Source organism: Protopterus annectens, chromosome 6.part0, assembly GCF_019279795.1.
Source record: "Protopterus annectens isolate FY-2018-M chromosome 6.part0, PAN1.0, whole genome shotgun sequence".
Classification (NCBI taxonomy): Eukaryota; Metazoa; Chordata; order Ceratodontiformes; family Protopteridae; genus Protopterus; species Protopterus annectens.
Window position 1 is genome coordinate 682,181,555 of NC_056737.1, and position 21,669 is coordinate 682,203,223.

The window sequence follows — 21,669 nt, forward strand, 5'->3', positions numbered from 1 at the left end:
AACATGCTTGGGTACAGGTCTCCAAGACAGACCATGACTATGTTATGTAAGGCATGTTGCATACATTTCAACTGAAGCACCTCACTTGGCCTCTGCAAGAGGCAACCAGATGATTGGATGTTGCATGTAACTCTCACCCTGAGGATCACCCCGTGGCATCTGTTGATACATGGCCTGCTGGCAAATGACAGGTGGCATGATACCACTGTACACACATCCCTTACTCTTCCCATCTTTCCATGGACAATATCCTGGTACATACCTATGAACACCTGCACCTATAGACCCCAGTACTGACAAATGTGTACATGTGCATTACTGAGAATAACAGTGTCTGTGCATTTGTAGACCTGTAGTTGATAATACCCTGAGGCCCTTCACACCCACCGCATCCCCCACTGCCATAGTTAGATATGGCTGCTGCTGTAATGGACATTACATGTACCTTGTCACACTCTTCACCCTGTGGGCTACCTGGAGCTTGCAGTACTAGCATAACACTGTTGTACAAATAGGTTGATAGGCATGGGTTACCCTCTGAGTTCTGACAAGTGTATGTATGTGTGCAAGTGTGTATATCTGTAGCATACAGCATTCTGAGGCAACATTCTCCTAATACAATACACATTGACACACAGTATTAGGGATAGTGATGTTGCTGACCATAGGGGAGCCATGGCAATGCATCACCCTACTATGCCTGTGGCATGTGCAATAGATGCCTATCCCTGTAGTAGCACTCTTGTGATAGACAAGGAGTTGTATTGCAGTCCTGGTCAATGTGTGATAGTGGGTATGTCAGAGTATTTTCATGGGTTTCAGTGAGTACAATATCCAGTGTGGGGTGTGGTGCTGGTATACTGTCTTTACACCATGGTACCCCCAGTACATGCCCCATGTTCCACTGTATGGGGACCACTGTCACCATCAACCATACAGGTAACTGATAACACTATCCAGCCCAGTGATGCATGTGGTGTGTGCAACTTATCTGTAACAGAATGGACACACTGACAAGGTAGTTAGCACTGATAAGCCCAGATCTCTCAGATGTGTGTATGACTGTTATGTGTTTGTCAATGTGTATATGACAGTATGTCACACTATTTATTGTTCATAAACAAGCAGTACATCCCTCACTACCATATAGTACAGGGTCTGGTGATGTTCTTCACTTAACATGTAACCTGGAACACACCTCATCTTAAAAGCTGTGTGGTGTGTGCAATTAAGGCCACACACATCAGTAGCACTACATACCTAGGTAGGGGTTCTAGTTCCAATGTTGCCAAGTAAGAGTGGGTGTGTATGTGATGGGATCTACTTCAGTTTGCAGAATACACATTTCACAGATATCATCCTGTGGAAATTCATTCCATCACAACTAGTAGTAGATGTGTAAATGCCCTCTTCCCCACTGTATAGCTGTACAGTGATACTGGGGTTGGTATATATAGCTGGGTGTGGATCTTTTGGACACAGCCATGATCATTACAGTTATTGTTGAGTGTATCCCCCCACTTAGTTGGCTGTAATACTGTAGAGTTCATGTTAACAGGTTAAGTAGTTGTCAATCACACTATCTGCAGATCTACACCACCTCACACCCTCCAAAGGGTAGGGCTGTACCACCCACACCAGCACACCTATGTTTACCAAGTTGAGGATTACAGTACATTGGGGAAGGGAACATATACCCTCCCAGTACCATCGTCAATTATATTAAACTAGCAGACTGCTTATTTCCCAGTGTGTTGTTGTGCCTATTCTGTCTTGGTGGAATTACATGGGCTAAAATGGGTACCTTGCAAAAGTGCATACATCCATGTGTACAGCATTCTCTATGTATTGCTTCAAATCCAAAGCCTCTGTATGTGTTATACACAAACATGTGGTGTGTACCACCCAGTACACTTACCACTGTCCACTGTAGAAGGGCTGCTGACATCAGCCACCATACACTCACCTGTATACACCCCCAGACCTATCAGGCTTGTGGCACATTCAGTAACTGTTATACAGACCTGTGACATGTTCAGCTGTACCCAGGATATGGCACAGCCAAGGTGTCACCACAGTGTCATACCCCTTATAGGAAACAACAGCAGACCAACATCCTGCTGACACATGGACACCTACAACACAAACAAAATACATTATGGAGACCAATACCAATCAGTGTTAGTAACAGCTATAATGTATCATGGCTGGACAGCTACACATCCAGACATGTATGCATTAAACATTAGTGAAAACATGTTACACAGCATTACATTGGTACACCATAGTACAGTCACCCTGTGCATCAGAACCATATTAGTCTGCCGCTGCATCAATGTTATGGATGACAGGGATGTTGCACAGGTATCATTATATGCACAGGGTGTGTTGTTGGTTTGTCAGAGACCTAGGCTGAGCCATACATTTGACATCATGTGTGTGTGTTAGGGGGGTTAATTATTAATTGGGCTGTTGTGATGTGGTGTGTGTAGGTATGGAGTTGCCCTAGCTGTGTTGGTGATGTGTGATGTGTATGCATGCACACAGTTCTGCCATGTGGATGCCCTATACAGGGTTTGTTGGCCAGCTGCAGACCATACCTGGCAGGGTGTGCAGTTCACCCTCTCTGGCCATGGACATGAGAACTGTGCCTGCCAGAGGTTCCACAGGCACCACCAGGTACAAGCCATGATATGGTACTCTCCCCTCATGATGACATATGTCTGCTGGATCCAGGTCCCTCTTGGGACCGGCCAAGGCCACTTGCACATGGCCAGCTGTGTTGTGGTGTGGACAGACCCTCCTGCAGTGCTGGGGCTGGTACTGCCACTACAGGAGTGGCTCTGACTTCTTGTACATCCACGTCGACCTCCAGCTGTTGGTGTTGCTGGCCTATGGCCACATGGCCATCGCACTACTCCCACCATATGCAGACATTCCACGGTAAAGGATTCCCACCATCTCACCCAACCGTCTATCCATGACCTCTGCAAAATAACAGTGGGCACCTGCAAGATCACAGATGTTGTCAATAACAACAGAATGAGTAGCCATCTGCAGCCTCAGACCCTATCTGGTATACCATTCCATACATGCCTGCACCTTCATGACGGCCTGAAACATGTGTCTGGTGGCACCAGATGTGGCACTTCTGCCAGGGGCATGATGACCTGCAGCCCTCCTATGAGCACCCTTATACATCTGCCTGTGTGGTACCCTGCTGGGCATCCAGCTATGGCTGCTGTGTCCAGACACACATGCCATAGACACCACACTGTCCTGTCCCATGCCACCATCCACCAACTGTCCCTCATCTATGGCCACTGGTGATGGGGTATGTATAGGCAATGTGACTGTGTGTGGGGATGGGGTAGATGACAATGGGATGTCAAATGATGGTGCAGCTTCAGCCCCTGAAAACCCTGTCTGTGGCTCAACACACCTATTATCATTGTCAGTGTCTGCATGGACACTAACATCAGTTTGCCTGCAGGAGGGACCCTGACCAACCTCACCACCTGTGAGGGGAAAACAAGAAACTCAATTTTGAGACCTGTATGTCATTGTGTAAAAGTACACACACACACACACACACACACACACACACACACACACACACACACACACACACACACACACACACATACTCTTACAGGTGAGGTTGCACAAAGATATTACACACAGACCTCTCATTACCCATCTGTCAACATGTATGACATATGGCACTCAACAGCATGCAGTGCAGCTATAGTCAATCCCTGTTACCAATATTATGCATCTCTGTGATACATGGGTTGTGTAGGTAGGTGATGCTCCTTCCCATGGAACACACTGCACCTGTGTACACAGTATTGCTGTGCACCTGTTCAGCACCCTGGCATGTACTGTACACCATACCTCACAGGCATACACACCATTACTGAATGTGTATATGTGTGTCAGTTATGTTTGCTCTGCTGCTCACAGCCCCTATATGTTTGTCCGACACATACCTGAGATGATATGTAGACAGATGTCATTAGTGAATGCCTGATGTCTGATTTACAGATCTCATCATCAGCGGTGCATGTATGGCCAATAAAATACAATTACACTGACAACCTTCAAACCTTACTGTGGCTATGAGCAATGTACACACCCTTACTGACATGGCAGCCTCTTCCCTGATATGCCATGGGGCCACATTATTGCATATGTTAACATTACATGAATCTGATATGTAACATATGACCTGTGCAATCAAATGTAGTATCAAACAAATGTGTTAGTTGTGCAGTTGCTAATTGAGATGCACACAGTTTGTGGGTGCATAAGTGTGCACACTCTTAACAGGATGGTTTGTTGCACCAACTGTTAAGTGTACTACAGTAGTCACTATTCCTGGACAGGGTATACTAGCATAGACAATCTGCATTTGCCAGTATTTGGTCACTCTGGCCTAGAAATGTCCCCTAACTCTGCATGATTGCAAGGTCAACTCATGTGCACAGCCCTTGGAGGACACACAGTGCTGTAACCATTGCTGTGGAGTCAGGGTTATGTCTGCCACAATTCATGACCTTGATTGTGTGCAGATACAGCCATTCTTAGAAAACTTTGGATGTCAGCTTCAGTTCACTGTTGTGTTTCAAGATGACAGCCCCTCCCCATCCTCAGCCTTTTTGCAGATGCTTGAAAACTATGGGCTACAACTGGGTATCATTTTGCAGTGCCCCAAATTCAGAACACCATGTGTACTGGCCTAGTCCCTGCTAATGAATGACAAACATACAGGTGTACACTGGCACCAGCAAGATGCAGATGGGGGATGGTGGGCCTGAGGTGGGGTGAGGTGTTGCTTGTGCAGCACATGTATCTTAATTGATACTGTCTGTAGGTTTCCAACTTGGTCTTGGTACACCATTACACATTGCAACACATGCATTTGGAGGACTTTTGATGTTATGCATACACTACCTGTACAAAGCCCTGGCTGATGTTTCCTGTGGAACAACTGCCTAATCTGATTACCCTAACCCATGGGCCACACTTATGCAGAGTCCAAGTGATTGTTGACGCAGGTACTGCACAGCCAGTACTTGTTAGACATTCCTATAACTCCCTCAGTGTTGCGGCATGTTACTAGGTAGCGTGCATGACCAGTTTGCAACATGTGTCATGATCTGTCTTGGATGGCCATCTGTTTATTTTCTACATTAATCTTGTCTCATATATCCTTGCCACATACATGACTGTCTGCACTGTTTGCCATGGTATATGCAATGGTGAGGTAAGGCTACATGTCCCACTCCTGCATGCTACATGGTGGGTATGGGATCCATTCCATGGCTTGTAAGATGTGTGCAAGCCATGGCTGCCTCTGTTGCAGGTAAGTGGGCACATTTGATGGACAAATGTCTTGGACAGCAGACCATTTCTTGGTGTGAAATTGAGGACCTGTACTTGCTGGAAGGTCCATACTCATGAAGAGTGAATGCTGTCAGTACCTCAATATGTTATTTGGAGTGTATGTACAAATATGCTTCCAGTGTTTGTTAAGGTATGCATTTCCCATATTTACTGTCCTAACATAGGATTCCATATTACACATTCATTGCTCATGTTAGGACGACATTACAGGTTGTAAAGGTTGTGGAATGTGGTATTGTGATATGCCGTTGTGTAGATCTATAACAGTTGCCATTGTAATAGTGGTATATACACTGTTGTAGCACTGTATAAGGGTGATGTTTCAGACATGTTCCTACTGTAGGCCATTTGTCCCAGCATTATGTTCACCTCTGTGCACACATTTTGCAATGACAGGTTGTTAGTTATATTGCAGGACTCTTACATACCCTTCAGATATGCCACCATGGTGACCACTGTGATGCAGTGCAGTTAACAGCAACAATAAGTGAACATGTACAGCATGTATTATGGGCAGTTGTGTTAAATGTGTGCATGGCAAATACCATGGCCATAACATGGCCGGTGTATTGGCAAACCTAAACAAACAAGACTATACTCACTAGCTACAGGCTGCTGCCCCAGAGGTATACCAGAGGGACCTACACTGCAGCAACAGACCATATTTATTTTATCTCACATATGCATGATTAAACTCTACAGATGTAGATGGATAAGCAACAGTGGTCTTCTGATGTGCCCCGTGGCCTTACCTGCACGCTCTTCATCCATTGTGTGGGTAGCACCCACCTCCACAATGCTCTCTGCAGGGTCTTGTATTTGCGGGCGGGCAGGTGCCCCAAGGCTGGTGAGGAGCTCCTCACCATGTATCAGGGGTGGCTGGATGGCATGACCCCCCCGTGGCAAGTTGGTCCCTCCTAACTGCAGCAGCATGCTGACGGGCATGGCGGAGTAGGTCAGTGCACCAGTGTCAGACCTGCTCATAACTGCAGTTATGCAGGCCAATATCGTTTACACTGTGGATGAGCTCGTTCCACAGGGCTGTACTCTCCTGCAGATCATGGGCTGTACATCCAAACAGTGTGTAGTAGTGCTGCACCAGGTGGTGTATAATAACCTCATTCTCCTGGGGGGAGTAAACCAGCAAGTGCTCCCGTGACATAGTGCCTGAAAGACATAAAGAGGAAAAAAGGTCTGAGGACCTCATACTGCAAGGATATAATAGTTGTTAATACACATCTCTGTCTCCCTCCCACCACATCTGCAACAATGATCTGAACACACAACTCAACGGGTATATTTACAGAAAACCTGCTGTTGGGACATAAATTGTATTGTACAACAATTTGTGCAATGTGTTTCTAGTCATGTTCCATGTTGAAACACTATCATTGGTGGCCTGTTGTGAATGTCACCTGCATGCCATTGTAAGGTTGTAACGGCCACTATGGTTCCATATATGCATGTGTTCTGTTTGCTATGTGACTGCTCCAAATCTGGTGTTTTGTGTTAATGGGGATATCTATGCATGCTGTTAGACATAATCCTGGAATGTGTAGGCTATTACTACCCACATATGTTCTATAACTGTGACACAATAGCATGTTTGGGAAGACAGTTCCCAGCAGAACCACCTCTCCCACCTCATTTGGCCATGTTATCAGGCCACAGCACATCTGGGACCCACCTCGGGACCTCATCATCTGCTGGTCCTGCACTATCTTCAGGTGGAACCACCTCAGGGGATGGTGTTCGTCCCCCCCCGGGAGCACTCACAGATAGGATCCTGTCACCTGAAGTCAGGTCCAGGGTCTGGTGCATAAGGAGCTCCACAGAGACTTGGGGGATGTGCTACACCACCTTGAGGCCCTCGGTGCACAATCACAAGGTCCGCATGCTCTTCCTGCTCAGCCCCCATCTCAGGCACCTTCAGGGCCATGAAGGTGCAGTGGTGACTGCCCATGGGTGGGGACCTTGGTCCCATTGGTTCTATATGGGGGCTCATGGGCTTCCACATTCCAAACACCACTCCGCATCCAAGGTGTTTACCCACCACATATGTCATATACCGCCCCTGTATGCTGTCTTGTCTGTCTTCCAACCCAACCTACCTCCCCAAATATACCTACTATCCTTCCCCAACATACCAATCTCACTTTACAAACAAGGGCAATGTGTTCCCAACGTGGATTTCACACCAGACATAAGTGTCCATTTTGTACCCGCTTACTACTGTATATATATGTGTGTATAGATATGTGTGATGTTCTCTCACACATATTGTGCAGCACTGTCATTCAGGGGAAATATATTTATATATATATATATATATATATATATATATATATATATATATATACACACACATACACGCATACATATATATGTAGACATACACGTATATATATATATATATATATATATATATATATAGATATATATATATATGTGTGCGTGTGTGTGTGTAGATATATTTTTTTGAGTTTTATATATATATATATATATATATATATATATATATATATATATATATGTGTGTGTGTGTGTGTGTGTGTGTCTGTATATCTGTAGACACACACACACACACACACACACACATATATATATATATATATATATATATATATATATATATATATATATATATATATATATATCTGGGGTGCATTCAAACATCAGGTCCACACTCTCTAACTTTCCTTCCTCCACAGCTGCACTGTTCTGCCTTGTTAAAAAACAGACAGGTGTCACATGTGGAGACAGACTAATATTAGGGGTGTATATATAGGGACAGAGTGCAGGTAAGCCTATTACACACCTATGGCATTTGTGCATGCTACATTTCATGTTAACATGACTGTCCTGCAGGTGGTGGGGTCTAAAATGCATGTGTCTATCATAACGGCATTACTTCCACCACCAGCCATTTGCCACACTGATATACATGTCATGAGGTACAGAACATGCACTATGATGGCTTTCATCTTGTCACTCATTGCTGATCTGCACAGTTGACAGGTATGGTCCACTGCCCACAGGGCCAGACACTTTGTCCATAGCAGTTGTTCAGCAGCACATCATTACAACAACAAATTCTGATGGCACATATAAATCTTTCCACATCATCTATCCCATTATTATAGACCAAGTACTACATTCAATTACATGCATATATGTTTCACATACCTGTTGCAATATTGTCCTCTCTTCTAAGTACACTTTTATGTGTCCCTATGTTATATATGTTTGGTTTATAGTTTTAGTTGTTTTAGATATTTTTCCTGTTTGTTTCTGTCTCTCTCTCTCTCTCTCTCTGTCTCTCTGTCTCTCTCTCTCCACTACAGGAATTGAGCTGCTTTGAATAGATGGCAGTATGGATTTTGTAGGTGATGCACATGATAAGGTGATGGCCTCTGCACCAGTCAGTGTTCACCACTTGCTAATTGAATGCAGACAGCTGTGTAGTACTTCCAATTACCACTGTCATGGCAACCCACTACTATAAATTACTACATCATGTGGGCGTTTTCCCTTTACCTTTCCTGTATGGAAGACATCCTTCCTGTTTGTGGGCAGCAGTGTTACAGACAGCAGGTAGCAATATCCTGTATGGAAGACATTCTTCCTGTGTGTGGGCAGCAGTGTTACAGACAGCAGGTAGCAATACCTCTTACAACAGGATTTGCAGATACAGGCCAACTACATATTTATATAAGGTTCCAGGCCTACGGACAGTGTGGAGTAGTGTTGTTATATGCATTTTATACCACTAGTTTTACAGGGTTTGTGTGTACATGCTAGATTAGCATGGAATGCAGTCTGTCTGCATAGCTCTCAACCGTGGGCCTCTCCACATGATGGCCAGAGGATTGGCTGTTATGTTTTGTCTGTACACCACACAGGTCTTGTCTCTGATATATCAGTGGCATTCTGTCTGTTGAGTGCTATCAGTACATGGCTACATCCATTTGTGTTTCTGACTTCATATTCCTGAGTAAGGGCATGTTGCAACCAATCGTGTAACACCAGCAACTTTCACAGTGTATAACAAAAATATTGTAATTGTGGTCCTGTGTTCCAGCCACTGTCCTCCACCTATATAAAAGGCTTTGTCCATATATCATGCAGTAAAAGGTTGTTAAGTAGTGGCCTATCATTATGTAGTGCTGGCTTTCCTGCCATCATTCCAGTGATGTTGTGGACTCCCACACATATTGTGGGGTAGGGTACATACATATGTTGACTACAGCTGGACAAAACGTGTGTGACCTTGCACAGGCCAGATGTCAGTGTATGTAACACTGTTATATGCCTTTGTAATTCATTCTCTGAGGAAGGGGTATGCACCATTTATAACCTAGGCTGTTACAACATGTGAGGGATATCAGTAGTGAGACACATTAAGGTATATGGCTGTACATTTTCATACATTTCACCACGGGAACAGTGGTGGGCTAGTGCTTACTGTCTTACAGACAGTTCTGTTTGTCAGCGTGATAGTGATGTTTTAAGTTAAGCATTGTTATGTAACAGATACATTTTCATTGTCAAAAGTTAATTATATTCCCCCTAGGGGATGAGTACAGAGTGTAATTGAAGGCTGTTGAACTACATCTGTAATTAATTAGTGTTGATTGATTCTTATCTTCCAGGCCAGTGTTTCTTTACTGCTGTACTACTTAAAGGCCTTGGCCTGGACAGCAACATATGTTATGCTTTCAGATTACTGTATCAAATATTTTGCTTGAGAGTTGCATTACTCAGTTATGTATTTCAAACACCTAACTGCTATATGAAATGGCATATACAACTTAAATAGTACACAAATAAAGATTTATATGTATGCAGACCTGTGTGTGGTGTCATATCCTTTGACTTCTCTGTGGGTATATGTTCATGCAATAATTGTCTTTTGTATGAGAGAATCAAACACTGTCCATTTTAAAAGGTGGCAACTGTAGGAATACTGGCTGTTCGATATGCTGTGCACCCTCTAAATATGTATCTTCCTATACATATCTATACATAGCAATACATGTATATGTGTATGTATGTATGTGTGTGTGTGTGTGTATATATATATATATATATATATATATATATATATATATATATATATATATATATATATATATACATGTATATGTATCATTGGAATGTTTACTGCTTTCACATTGTACATTCCCTATGGTAGACAGACTGTTCTGCATGACATGTTATTGATATCATCCTGACATCGTACAGGTGAGATGGATTACTGTAAACTTCTTGTGGCTATGTTGTGTAGGGTCCTGGGTATGAGACTTGCAAGTGTTAGTATTGTGTTGCAAGGCAGATCTGGAGGGGATTATATCAATAATTACAAGAGGTACTTAATTTGGGCCCCCTCACCCCCACTAATGATGCCTTTGGACATATATTTATTTGTTGTGTTCTTTTATCTATATATATATATATATATATATATATATATATATATATATATATATATATATAATGTATATATATATATATATATATATATATATATATATATATATATATATCTTTTTACACACACATATATATATATATTGAGATATATATATATATATATATATATATATATATATATATATATATATATACACATATACATATATATGTAGACATATCTATAGATGTATACATATATTTATATATATATATATATATATATATATATATATATATACAGACATGTACATATATAAATACATTTCCCTACTGTTGAATGACTGTGCTGGATGATATGTTTGAGAAAACATCAGATTTATTTACATCTGACATGGCTTTGTGGTAAATCACTTTGGCTATAATGGGCAGGGTCCTGGGTTTGAGACTTGCAAGGGCTGATTATTTTGTTGCTGGGCAGAACAGGGGCTGTTGGAGACAGAGTGATTAAGGCACTTTAAAGTAGTTGTAAGCGGGTTTGCATGGGTTTGCATGGAGCTAAGCGACGCTTACTTGAGCTTAGCTTCGCTTATTGCTGCTTACGACTACTCATGGCCGATTAAACCCGCACTAATTTCAAATAAAGAAAAGAAAAGAAGGGAGATAGGAAAGTGGTGAAACTGAGGCAAGCAGGGGGACAAACAAGAGGAGAAACAAGTAGGGATGTGCAGGATGGGTATAGGAAAGGACCATAGCTCTGCATTTCTTGGCAGTAACAGCAACTTTCAATGTGGGCAATTTAGAATTTGGAACCTCACACCCTACAGGGAGGTGTGTGGGCATCATACAATATGGATGACTGGTAGGGTTAGATTGTGTGCTGGGTACATGTCTCTAGGTGAAAGCAGAGCTATGTATGGGACGTGTTTTTTTTTTCGTGGGACAGATGCCCTTTTATTTTTTTATGGTGAGAATTGGATGTTAAGGAAGGATTATTGGTAAGTGTGGTGAGGGTGGTTTGGTAGGAGAGTTTGCATTTGCAGACAGGCAAGACAGCAGACAGGGGTGGTATATGACAGATGGAGGGATAAACACCTTGACGTGGAGGTTGGTTAGGAATCTGAGGCTCATGAGCCCCCCAGATGGTACTAGTGGCGCTGATGTCCCCACCCGATGGCAGTCACCACTACTCCTTCACAGCCCTGAATGTGGCTGTGCAGGGGGCTGAGCTGGAGGGGCTGCCTGCCCCTCTAGCTGTGACAGCCTGCCCTCCACCTGGCACAGGCAGTTATCCAGCTCCGTCTGGTGGACACTGTGCACTATGCCACAGACCTTGTCCCAGGTGACAATGTCCTCACCGCGCCCACTTGCTGGGGGGGTGAGCCCCATCCCCTGCAGCAGCTCCACCCAAGGGTGGTGCAGGACCAGCAGATGAGGGAGGTCTGGGTTGGGTCGCAGATGTGCAGGGACCTGGTGCCTTGGCCAGGTGGGGTGGGAGAGGTGGATCCACTGGGATCTGCCTTCCCATATGTGCTATGGTGTGGAAATTAACAATGAATATTGGTTAGTCATGCACAACACATTACAACATTAGTCAAAATAGCATGCATGGATATTCCCATTAACCCAAAACAGTGCAACTATAACAGTGCCATAGCAAACAGAACCCATGCATATATGGAATGGCATTCAGGGTTGCAACAGCATGCCAGTTAAATGGTATGTCAGGCAGGCAATAAGATGATTATTCAACAGGGGATATTAGTATGTGCACAATTTAAACAATGATAAATCAAATGGAACAATGGTCCCAACAGTAGAAGTTTGTTTAGGAACATACCCGTGTTGGTTTCAATGTGATGGTTGGATCATCTGAGTGGTGGGGGAAGGGAACAGATTCAATTGACAACTGCTATCAAGTATATTTGTCAGTACACTACTATTCCCTACTCTACATTCTGACCATACTTGCACTCTACCTGGGCCTTGGGGCTGCTACAGCACACCAACAGCTGTAGATATGAACAGAGCAATTGTACCCTTATTTTATTTATACACATCAGACCTATTTCTATACCAATTTCTTTACCTGTGGGCCTGTCCAGATGAACTGTGTGCACATTACTTTGCTGTTTCCACAGATATTTCAGATTCACATATTAGTTGCAGGCCCTGGAGTGTGTGTTGTTTCTTTCACATACATCTACTGGGACATTCTCTGTGTGCAGGTTTCTTGTCAACTGGGGAACTATCCGTGACAGTGTGACACTTGAGGGGCTTGTCTGGGCCAGACTGCAGAGTGTGGAAGTCTAGCTTGCATCTATTTGTTGGGCTGTGGCTGATCAACACATCTGTTGTACACCTTTCATAGTTATACACAGCATACTAGTATTTCTATATGATTGCTTTACCTGTGTGCCCTGTATGGCAAATGCATGTGTTGCAGTACATTATTTTTTCTATTAAGATTGCAGTTTAAAACTGTAGAACCAGACTGAGATGTTAGTGGTGGTCCCTGGATTCAAACTGTGCTGTGTGTGCAAAATTGAACTACAGGCCTAGTCCTTATCAGACTGAGCTACTAGGGAAGTGTTGTGTTTTGTTTGTGACATTTCTATCTAGTGCATATTTTTGTGCACATTACTTTTATTATCACATGTTGCATTATTTGTTTCCCATTTTCAGTACAATATATGCATACACAACAGATATTGGTGTCACTTTTTGTGAAACATGTGCACATTAGCTGGATTGCACATTTGACTGTTTTACAACTACTTACTGCAATTTAGATTCCTGAGTACACAGTGTAGGTTTTAGGTCTGCACCTGTTAGCCTTATACATTTCTCAGTACATTCACAGCTACGTACAGCTGTAATTGAAAGGTTAGCACAGGACAATGTTGGCAAACAAACAAGTAAAACACATTCTGATGGGAATATGTACTGTTGCTTTTTTCCAGTTATTTGACATGCCAATTCTAAAGTATGCAGACAAGCAGTGCTAAATAAGTTTACCTCAGTTAATGCATTCTGCAGGACATACACATTTCTATTTATCAGGTACAAGTGAGATGACACACACTAGTGTTTGGGATCACTTTCATTAGTTTTGACACACATATCTTTGTATGACTCAGAACTCCACAATTACTATTCCTGCATGATCTGCACAGGGGAATGCTTTTCATTTCTAACTGTTACAGTAGCCATGACATGGCACTTTCTTGGCAGGTTCACTCAGACACACTCATACATATTCTAATATTCCTCTCCTGCATATTGTACCTTGTTTGCTATGGATATCTGCAGCTGGGAATAGTCCATTGTAACACTGGCAGCCTGACACAGACATTTATTCCTGACTTTTACAACACAATTATATATACAGCAGTACTACCATTACTATAATTTTGATTTCTTACTGCTAATACTAGGGGGTATTCTGCACTCATCATACTGCCGTTGCAGCCGGGCCAGTCACTGTGCATGAGCCTACACATTCTGGGACCTCTCCGCAGCAGCTGTATGGGGAGACATCACACATTAATCACACCTGCACAGTCACAAGTTGAACTTTTTCCATACTTAGAGATACATAAGACTGCATACTTACAGACAGGTGGGACATCCTGTGCTTGGGCTTCTTGGAGCCACTGGTCCAAGAGTGCACCCCCTTCTCCACATCAGGTCGTTATGGTGATGACGTACCTGCTCACCAGTCCGGGGAATGCCAGTGACACTAGTGAGATCATATGCAAGCTGATCCAAGGCCTCTGCTTTGTACTGTGAGCCCTGGTACGGGCCCTGCAGCAGCCTGCCATCATGGTTTTTAACTAGGAGCGCAACCATGACCGTGGACTTCTGGATGTCCCAATGTTGGGCTCAGAAGTGCACACCTTCGACGCCAGCCATTTTAGTCCTGCTGTGTGCAATCCCAAATGGTTATTGCTGTATTTCTGCCTGTGCGGTTTAAATAGGGAAATTTTCCCTTACTTTTTGTGATTGGCCGGTTTTAATATGCTGCAGTATGCTTAGCTTCGTGAAAATCCACATAGCAATGCTTCCACCATCTACACAGAGCTGAATTCCGGTAAGCAATGCTTACACTAGCAAAGCATTGCTTAAATCTATTTTTTTTTCATGAAAGTTATAAATTGTTTTTTACATTTATATTTTACATATTCCCAACACTACTGTGCTATACATGAGCCAAATGATTGACATCTATCATTTACATTCCATAAAAGTTTATTAAATAATTTGGCAGAGGGAGGATTCAAACTGAGCATGTTCTACGTGCTATACCATGGCAGTACTACTACACTACAGCAGCTTGATGATGTTTTCTATCACAGTAGCACTTGTCTATCATTTTCAGGATTTCAGCCAGGCTAAGCATAGCAGTGTGCCATGCAAACAAGCTACGCGGTGCTTAAACTTTGGATTAATTTCATGAAAAAAATATATAATTACATTTTTATATTTTTTATTCCTTTCCTCTTGCCCTACTGCTTCCATGCATGTAGGGCAAGAGTGCATACATTTTGGGGTGTACACTTGAAGGCTGCTGCGTTTTATACATGTTTCTGGTATGAAATGATAGCTATTTACATTTCAGTGTCTGCGGACACACATTTACTATACAATATTAGAGTCAGGCTCTAATATTATATAGTTTGACACTCATCCATGTCAGAATGTGCTGTACTGCACTTTCAGAGTGAAGGGGGCATGTTTCAGGTGATGGGACTGCTGACACGCCTCCTGCTCTCGTTGCTGGTTCGTGTCCATTTAGTTTAGATAGCAGCGCACCTTCATGCATATGCAAGGCACATTGCTATCCTAAATGGACACTTATTCCTGCATGGAGCTTTGTGAATCCAGGGACTTATCTTTCACTTCAAAGAGGTTCCTGCAAATAGGGCAGCAGTTCATCTTTTAGAATATATTGCAGAAGTTGTCCTAGGCATTAGCATTGCTCTATAGCATTTTCATTCGTTCTTACTGTTGTCTTCTTGACGGTGTTATGCTTACTTTCTGAAAGTCATTTACTCCTAGATGCTTTTTTATTTAAATTTATTTATTTAGACTTTCTACTAGCCCCTTGACTAGAACTTTTTCACTTAGACCTCAGCTTACTTGTAAAGATTCAGGCAGTCAACCTCTAGTAGGGATTTCAAGGTCCTTTAGATTCCTTCATGTAAAACATCTTTTGCTACAAAATAGAAAGTTTCTTTTATCATCTCAAAGCAAGACATTGTGAAAACAGAACAGGTTCAGGCAGGAAAAGTGTGCTGGCTGGATCTTAATATTAGCATGCCAGTCCTTTTGTAGCAACTCGGTCAGGAAATGATCACATAACAAAATGTATTTTCCTGCTGTAATTCCTTTTATAGGAATATAAAAGAATGACTCATCATCCTTTAGTTATCCTTCTGTTAATGGCTCAGTGCTGATGGGCAGCATTTCTTTCCTTACAATGTACGTTGAGAAAAGCAAAATTATCTAAATGTATACTCTGATATCTTTCCATTACGTGAAAAGGAAAACCAAAAATAGCAATGAAAAAAATAAGACATTTATTTATTTATTGTTTTCCAGGGTAGATTGCAGTAAACCACTTGCAACTCCAGTGCAGGGCAGTATACTCACAATAAAAACAGTTCTTGAAATTTATATAGGTAGGTTTAGCATAGGTAACATACATTTTCCCGTTGAGACAATTGAGTCATTTATTTGTGCATTCATTTATTTCTTTCCAGATATATGATCTATCTTATTCAGGGTTGTGATGTAAAATAAAACACACACACACACACACACACACATATATATATATATATATATATATATATATATATATATATATATATATATATGTGTGTGTGTGTGTGTGTGTGTGTGTGTGTGTGTGTGTGTGTGTGTGTGTGTGTGTGTGTGTGTGTGTGTGTAGTCCTTTGTGGTAATTAAAATGGAAGCAGAAATATGAAACAACGTAGCCTTATTGAAAAGATGTGAAAAAATGTACCAAAAATAGTCCACTTAGCTTTGCCTAGTTAAGTTCGAAAACAAACAAATGGACAAAAACAGCTTCAGTTTGCACATTTAAATTCAAAAAAATATTTACAGAATTTACACAATACCTTGACTTCAGGTTTTTGGTCCATAGAGATAATGTTACCAGTTTTGTTACAATTCAGTCTCGCACAGCTCTTCTACAGCATGCTGGACAATTCAGGCCGTGGCTCCTGGGTTTGACTACGCTTTTCTTCCACAGCCAGAAAAAAATCTACACTTGATCTTCCTTCAGGCCACATCCACAATAGGCTGAAAATGTACCATCCATTTACAGGATCCTTCTGACTGAGTAACCAACTTCCTAAACTCTGCCTTCTAAACTACTGCCTTTTATACACCACAAATAGGTATTTACTGTATTATTAATTTATGTAATAATCTAATTCACCCAAACGTCTGATTAGCTGTTCTGAGAACTTAAAAATGCAACTCACATTTAAATCTAGGGTATATTCTAGGAGAAGCATAACAGAAAGAAGATACACAACCTTCATTCAGGAAACAGATACTGAAGATAATGAGAGACAGCAGTTCCAGTCTATATGTGAAGCTTTTCCTCAGTAATGAAGTTAGAGTCACTTTCTACTGATCTTAGAGCAAATTCTGAAATCTAAGATCTAAGGTCTTTGCATATTATGTGCATGAAAACACATACACACATATACACAGACAGACACACACACACACACACACACACACACACACACACACACACACACACACACACACACACACACACACACACACACACACACACACAGATAGGTAGACACATATAGATACATAGATATAGATATATAATATATATGTATATCTATCTATCTATATGGGTCTACTTTTGCAGACCGAATTTACACTTCACCAAATTTTACTTTACCAAGGTGACAATGTGATTTCACTAAAGCAAAACTGCACATTACTGTTTTTTTTTTTTTTTCTTTGCAGGGAATAGAGACACTTGGCCAACCTTTAACCTAAAAACACACAACAGTATGTGCGCCCCCAACTAAATATACCAACTCTGGGACTGCACTACAGTAGGGGAAAGGGCAAATTTCCCCATGTTGGCCAAGTGTCTCCATTCCCTGTAAAAGACATAAGGTAATGTGCAGTTTTGGTTTAGTGAAATTTCATTATTGTCATCATGGTAAAGTAAAATTCCGTTAAGTGTAAGTTCGGTCCACAGAGGTCTATCTATCTATCTATCTATCTATCTATCTATCTATCTATCTATCTATCTATCTATCTATGTGTGTGTGTGCATCTGTGCATATAGTGTTGTTTTCCTGATAAATACACACATACATACATACACATATATATATATATATATATATATATATATATATATATATATATATATATAAAACTACAGCTATACTGTATACAAGTTGACTTTAAAAATAGCCATATTACTTGGCTGACTTATTTCAGAAAAATGTCATAGCTCTTAGAATCTCTTCTCTGATAATATAATCATTTACAATCAGTCACAGAAGACAGATGTAAAATGAGGGAGTTAACTTGTAATGAAGCACATTCATTTTTGTTAACTAGATAGATGTGAAAGGACTTTTTGAATTTCTTTTCAGACTGGCAGTTTGTCTAATACCTTCGGGCAATGAGTTCCAGGTTGCTGGATCATGTTTGGACAAGGATCTGTCACAGGTAACAAAATTATAAGATGGCCATTGTAGTTAGAAGGATTCTGAATTTTGTAGGGAGTATGAAGGGTTATTAACTATCAATTTATTAAGGAGAGGGGGACAGTATCTTGCATATAATAGTTTGAAGTTGAGAGCGTTAAGGAGAATAGTGACTGTCAGCAACAGGAAACTATTTATTTTTCCTTATTTAAGACAGTGGTTTTCCTTTTTACATGAAAGGTGAATAAAACAAACTAAGCAATTTTCAGCAGATTGTTAACAGGTTGGATATTTTACAGATCAGAAGGCAGTGATGGTTGGACCATATTCTAATTTGGGGATTAGTACATTTATGGTTATTGGTGGTTTTAGTGCAGGTATGTACAGGGACCCAATGATTCAAGTACGAACAGTGTCTGGTCTCACAGAGGAACTCCCAGTGGAAGTGTGTGTGCATCAGGGTGCAGCTTTGAGCCCACTGCTGTTCATACTGGTGATGGACTACATCAGCAAACAGGTTAGACAGGACAAAGTAACAAAGTTGCTGTATGCAGATGATGTGGCAGTACAGGCAGACTCTAAGCAGGAACTTCAGCAAAGGACAGGAGAACTGAATGTAAAACTGAAGGTACATGGGATGAAACTGAGTATGGATGAGACAGTTGTAATGGAAGCAAATAGAGGAAATCAGAAGAAGCTGAAAACTGAGACAGAAGGGAAGATAGTGGAAGAGGTTAACAGCTTCAAGTATCAGGGAGGGGTAGTTTAGGTGAAGGGAAGTGTGAATGAGGAGGTCAACGCTAGAATCAGAGGGCCTGCAGCCAACCAGCACAGAGTATCAAGGATAGTGTATGTAAGAAGAATGCCAAAGAAGCTGAAAAGTAAAGTGTACAAATCAGTGGTGCAACCAGTACTGCTGAATGGTATAAAAACCTGGGCAGTAAAGGAAGAGCTGTTAAGGAAGTTAAAGGTGATGGAGAGGAAATGCCTGAGATGGGTGGTAAGATGCACACTGTGGGACAGATGAAGAAATGTGGACATCAGACCAGATGCCAAAGTAGCTCCAGTTGAAGAGAAGGTAAAAAAAGAACAGATTACAGTGGTTTGTGCACATGTGCCGAAAAGCAGAAGGCAATCTAGTGAAGAAGATTTGGGACAGACAGGCAGAAGGCAGGAGGAAACAAGGGTGACCAGCAAAGAGATGGATGGTATATATAAGAGAAGATCTAAGACAGTTAGACATGACTGTTGAAGAAGGTAGGAGAGTGGCATTGAATCGAGAGAGACTGCAACAGTTGACATGACACCCTAACCCCATGTAGCAGAAAATAGGAAAAGGGGCTTGAGGATATTAATGGTGATGATTGGCTCAGCTTTACATTCACTCTTCATTCGTAGCTTGTATTTTATTGTTTCTTTTGAGAGTGTAACCGAGAAGAATGCATTACAAGAATAAAACACATTTGTAAGGAATGCTCTATTTATGTCTGCTTGTTAGCTTAGCCATGATCTGCAGAATGAAGTCCTTTCTAACATGCCTTCCTTAGCATGCCTGATAATTACTTAACATTAGAACACATTGCTTTGACTGTTCTCACATCTGTCACTTAATGCAGCCATTTTGAATTTTACCACTGTATGTGCATATTATTATGGCACATGCATTCAACATTATACTAGAAGCTGTAGCACCCTGCATTTACCATTCATTTGTAGGCGTAAAACAACACAAATCTGAATTTTACCCACAAAATAGCTATCACTATGTAAGATTTGGAACATTCATTCAATGGACATTGGGATGGTCATAACTGAAGAAAACATATACCTGCCAACTTAGGTGGACACGATCACTATCATTTAGAAGTCATTGCTAAATACCATAGAAAATGCAAGTACACAAATGGTGGCTCTACATAGGTATATCAACAGATATTTATAATTGCTTGTTTGCAGACAAAATAAAAAAAAACATGCTGAGGATATAAAGTATCTTAAATAAATCCACTACATATGAGGGAGTCTTTCCAGCAGTGCCCTACAAACACTTTTTGGTTTAATGAAGTAACTTGCTTAAAGCCATACAGGAGGCAGAGACTGACAGAATCAAACCCATGACCAGAGAGAGAAAAGCTCATCAGCACCTCATACTCTTAACTCTGTTCGTTAACATGCCAGAAGATTTATACAATGTCCTATTTGTTCCACTTCTCACTTTATTTAAAACCTTTAATTCAAAAAGTTGCAATCATATTAAAAAGTCTCAAATGTGTAATTAAAGCAAACATGGCACAAACACAAACCACAAATATTTTCAAAAATGGCAAAGTTAGATAGTATTATTTAAGCTGAATGGTTGTAATTAATTCAAAATAAAAATCCTTTTCTGCTCCAGTACACATAGGTTCATAGGTAGGTACTGGGCTATCTGCCCGAAGGCATATATTAGCCCAGTCACGTTGTGAGGTATTCACCGCCCCTTTGGTTAGTTCCCTAGGCCCTTGATCTAGCATCTAGTACCCTTGTCCCCTATCTAGTAGAGCTGTTGGTATGATCCCTGGTGTGAACTTTCTGTTACCCATCCACTCTTCAAGGTTCCTCTTGAAGATTGATAGTGAGGGGCTCTGTCTTATGTAGATTGGGACCTTGTTCCATAGCAAGGGAAGTCTTTGCGAAGGGAATCTATCCCTCCAGCAAATTCTATTCATTGTTGTGCTGATGTTTATAGCCCTAGAGCATGTAGCTCGAGTAAATTTGGTTTTGCTAAGATGGAGCATGTTCAACAGTTCTGAGTTGGACATGGCTCTGTATGTTAGACAGAGATCGACTCTGAGAAGGCGGTATGCAACAGAGAAAAGCCTTAGTTTTTTTCAATCATGCTGCATAGGGCAACTGTTTGAGGCCAGTAATCCTCTTAGTGAGGTACCTCTGTGGTCTCTTCAGCTGCTGGAGATGCCTGGCCAGGTACATTCCAATTGGTGCATTGTACTCAATAATGGGTCTAATGAGGGAAGAGTAGAGGGGCACCACTACATCCTTAGATCTTGATGCAAACCCTTTCGTGATCAGATGGGTCACATAGAAGGATTTTCTAACCACCTTGGCAACATGGTTATCAAAG